Source organism: Chanos chanos, chromosome 7 (assembly GCF_902362185.1).
Source record: "Chanos chanos chromosome 7, fChaCha1.1, whole genome shotgun sequence".
NCBI classification, from domain to species: domain Eukaryota; kingdom Metazoa; phylum Chordata; class Actinopteri; order Gonorynchiformes; family Chanidae; genus Chanos; species Chanos chanos.
In genome coordinates, this window is record NC_044501.1 from 6,560,164 (window position 1) to 6,565,163 (window position 5,000).

Consider the following 5,000-nt stretch of genomic DNA (forward strand, 5'->3'; position numbering starts at 1 on the left):
ATACCCTAGTCCAGTTCTCCCAGTCTCTTTACCTTAGTACACTCCTTCAAGTCTCCTCCCTCTTCTACACTTCCCCATGTCTCTTTTCCCTGGAGGCCTTCTTCCGATCTCTTTATCCTAAGTGCACTTCTCTGTGTTTTCTAGGGAAGAGGGACTCTCTTTTCTTAGTCCCCCTCTAAATGTGTACTAGCCTTGGATCTAATGGTACATGGTAGTATAATCCGTGGTTATGTTCAACGCAAAACATTTCAAAAATGTTCAGGTGGGATTTAAAAGAAAAGAAAAAAAAGAAAGAAAAAAAAAAACAACAACAACAAGAAAAAAATCCTTGGCACAGCTGTTAGATGCATACATACACCTTTGTTAACACATTTACATGTGGCAAAAGGGAACTGATCCTGGATCAGCTCTTTTACCCTGAGATATATGTGACACATATCTTCCCTGTGTCAGCCTTCTTACTAAACAAACGTCAATGTGCCTCTGAAGATGTGATGGTTCTGAGCGGGAAAACGTAGCTGGCGAACTGTGCCAGGCCACTGTGCCCGGTCTGCCTGTTAGTAAGACACCTGGGACCAAAGATTACAGTTGTTTTGTTTTCTAGAGAACAAACAAAGCCATTTTTTAAGGGTTACTTAGCTGACAAACAGAGGGATGGAGAGAGAGAGAGAGAGAAAGAGAGAGAGAGAGAGAAAGAGAGAGAGAGAGTCGGAAAGAGAGAGCCAGAAAGAGGAAGAAAGAGAGAGAAAGAGACAGAGACAGAGAGACAGAGAGAGAGAGAGAGAGAGAGAGAGAGAGAGAGAGAGAGTGGAGGTGACGTAGAGAGTAAACAGAGTGCAAAAGCGTTGTTAACAGTGGTTTAATTTAATGGAGCTCCTTTGCTTTGAGTGCTAATAAACAGGCAAAGTGGCAGAGGAATGAATCAGCCAAGTCCCCCAACAGTGCTTCATTCCAAAATGATTCCTCCAGCCCAGGCAGCAACCCTCCAACTTTTACAGAATCACTAAAGTCCTCTTGTTTGTTGGGATTGTTGTTGTTTCTCCCCGTCTCTCTGAGGTACTAAGTCCTTTTTTTTTTTTTTTACAATAAAAGGCATACTGGTTTTGATGGCCTTAGGGCAAACTGGGTGGCTACATATCACAACGCTGAATTCCAGACGTTATCATCAACTGGAAGTGTACATTCGTCAGTTTGTGAGGGGCTTGGTTGTTTACATCACCATCACCATCATCATCATCATCATTAAGAAGACAAATGAGAAGAAGAAGAAAAAGAAGAACTTTAAAAGAGCAGCATGAGGTCAGGACATTTACAAAAAAAAAAAAAAAAAAAAACCCAAAGTGATGCGCAGTTGCAATAAGAAGACAAAATGATGTAAAACGCACGTTTAATTTTCGTAAAGAAATAAAATCAGACAGAGAGACTGGCATCAGCTTGTGCCATTCATCCACTTCCAACGTCTGCGTCAGAGGCTGCAAAAAACCCAGTATCACGTCTCCGCTGCTTTGGAACTGGGCCCTCTCTCATTATATGTACCTGATGGGCATCAGCTGCATTCCAAAACTGGTTGACAACAGGAACCATTTGGAACGGAGGGTCTGGTGTGGAGGTACACCAGTGCCACGCCTCCTGTTGAAAATTTGGCTGCGGGTGTTTCGCGTAGCACCTGATTGCATCCATCAAACCGGCCGATCCCCAAAAAAAAAAAAGAAAAAAAAAGAAAAGAGCCTTCTTCAGAACGGGCGGGGGGTGGGGGTTGGGGGGGGGTTGGGGGCTGGAAGTGGTTTGGCTGATCCTTGCCGATCCCGCAGAGGACGTCGACACCAAGCTCAGCTGTAGGACAAGACGTTTAAAAAGTGTAACGGACGCATTGACTGCCCGGGAGCTGAAGCCTTGGTTGGTTTTAATGAAACTCAACATTCTGTCTGTCTGTCTGTCTGTCTGTCTATCTGTCTGTCTGTCTGCTCCCACTGGAAGGTTCTGTCTCTTTACTCATGGTAGGAGAGTGCAAAACCAGATCTGGAGAGCTTAAGCTCTCATAATGCGAGGCATGGTTTTTATCCATGAAATGACTGTCGTTCAGCCAGCCAGTGTTGGACTGATACAGAACCTAGCTGGACCCTGGACCTCCAAAAATGGAATTGGGGAAACCTTGTTTTTCAGCATCGCCGCTTGTCTAATTTCGGGGTAGTAACTCCAGTGTGTTTCTGCCAGTGTGTACAAAGGTACTGGGTGAGCTGGTGACTCTTGCCATACTGGTAAATGGTCACAATTGGTAATCTGATAGTTTTCTTCTAAGAATTTAATATTGTTGAACTATGTGAATAGTCCTGGCATTACGATGGACTCAATAACTGCGGTTTTCTGACAATTACCGACAGCCTCAAAGAATCCAGTCCTGGGTGAATGCTGACCTTGGTGAATATTTAAGACCAAGTCCAGTTCTTTTTTTTTTTTTTTTTTTTTTAGTTTTCTGAATGTCTGGCTTTTTTTACCATTGAAAAATGGTTTTTGTTCAAAAAAAATTTTTTTTTTTTGATGTTCGAGCGGAGGTAATACGTTTCTGAGAACCCATCAAAAAAAAAAAGCCAAAGGACTCGTATCTCGCCTTGAACGTTTGAATTTTTTTTTTTTTTTTTGACCAATCAGGGACAAGGCCATCCCTGGAGACAGCTCTGCCATCTTGTCTCTTTTCCAGTTTGGGTGGAATGAATGGCACCACATTTACCAGTGTGAGTCTCCGACAGCGCGTCGTTCACCGTTAGTCTGGGTCATGAATGTGGGACAGGTCGTGTGGAGTTTCTGGGAGAGTTCAAACTGTATTTAAAAAGACTCCGTACGTGCGGCCCCACAACATCTGTGAAGTGAGCTGAAATGGTGACTATGACAAAAAAAAAAGATATATATATATATATTTTTTTTTTATTTTATTTTAGCCTTGCGTAGGCTAAATAGGTGAGTGATCAAAACGCTTGAGCGGCGTTACAAACGACGGGTTTACTTTTTGGAAGTGAGACAAGAAAAAAATAAAAAATCGTAACGCCGCCAAGGTGAGATTTCAGTCGAACCAGCAAAACCAGCTGCGGTTGCAGTGAAAAACAACAACAACAACAAAAACCCCAATCAGAACACATTTGAAAATGCCAGTCTAGATAAAAAAAAAAGTGTTTCATTTGTATCCATGAAATGTCAGTGAATGGGCGACAGTGAAGAGTTGAGCGATAGTAGGTCTCTCTGCGCGACGGGGCCGATTCAGAGCCAGTCAGCCGACAGCTGTTTGATCTGAGCGTGTGGACGCTAATCAAGATGGCTTTTAAACCAGGAGCCAAGTTGCTCTCCATTCAGACATGTCCAGAAATGTGAAGCTTTTGGAGATAGATGTGTAGATGCAGCTGTATGAGACAGCAGCCAGGACTACCCCCCCCTTTCCTCCTCTCTCTCTCTCTCTTTCTCTCTCTCGCTCTTCATTTCCTTTGCTCTCCTTTCTTCTCATATCTTATTCTCTCATGATACCTTATCTGCAGAAACAGGATTTTAATGACACCCACTGAGGTCTCTCACTCTTTCTCTCTGTCTCTGGCTCTCTCTCTCTCTCTCTCTGGCTCTCTCGCTCTCTCTCTCTCTCTCTCTCTCTCTGGCTCTCTCTCTCTCTCTCTCTGTCACTCTCTCTCTCTCTCTCTCTCTGGCTCTCTCTCTCTGGCTCTCTCTCTCTCTGTCTCTCTCTCTCTCTCTCTGGCTCTCTCTCTCTCTTTCTCTCTCTCTCTCTCTGTTTTCTTTTCTCTCCTACAGTCTGATCTCTGATTGGACAGGCTGGTTTAATTATTTGAATAATAATGCCTTATATGGATCCCATCCCAAATACTTTACCACTCATTCTTCTTTGATTTGAAATCCCAAGTGATTTGTGTGTGTGTGTGTGTGTGTGTGTGTGTGTGTGTGTGTGTGTGTGTGTGTGTGTGAGTGGGTCTGTCTCTGTCTGTATGTGTGTGTGTGTGTGTGTGTGTGTGTGAGTGGGTCTGTCTCTGTCTGTATGTGTGTGTGTGTGTCTTGGCTATTAACAGTCATTACCTGAGATGCCACCTGTTCTGTGTGTGCCTAGCAGTATGTAACGACACTCAGCATCGCATTATTTAATGCATATGTCATCGGAAATGACTGACCATAACCTAGCGAGACTGGCGATAAACAGTGAAATATAGCGTGCTCAGCAGTCACGACGCTCCCCCTAAAGGTCCATTTCACGTATTTTAAGTAGCTTGCGTCAAACGCAAATGTACGTTTTCGCAGGAATGGACAGATGCCTCCTGTCAAACTGAGGCCTGTTGTAGAGTTATTATTCAAATAACTGATCTATCATTTGCTATCATTACAGAACTCTATTTCAGAAAAAGGCTTTGTCACTTTTTTTCTTTTTTTTTGTGCTAAAATGTCAAACTGGAAATTTTCTGTAACACTGAAAAACTACACAAATAATTACAACTACCCATTGTATCTGCAACTGGCACTATGAACGATCTTTATCGATTTTGATTTTAACTTCCACTTAATGGACTCAGTCCAATTTTATGTGCAATGCACGGTACAATAAAATATTACTATTATTATTATTATTATTATTATTATTATTATTATTATTATTAATGATAATGATCGTGTCGCCCGTTTTAAAATATTGATGGCGATGGCGCTAATGACGATGAGGCATATTATTATTATTATTAGCGGTGGTAGAGGTAGTATTGTTGTTGTTGTTGTTATTTTTACCGTTGTTGTTATAATATTGCTTTTTTTTTTTTTTTGACCCCCTCGCTAATGATTTGCCCTGTAATCGATTTCTGAAAAAGTTTGTGAAATCTGGCCCGTCTTGGATTGTGCTGAGGCACCGCACCTCGCCGAAAGGGGGCGAAAGAAGAAGAGGAAGTTCTCCTGGAACTTCTGGCTGTGAGGACTTGAAAACTTTTTTTTTTTCCTGCTCCCGAGAAATAGTCGAGCTAGTTCCG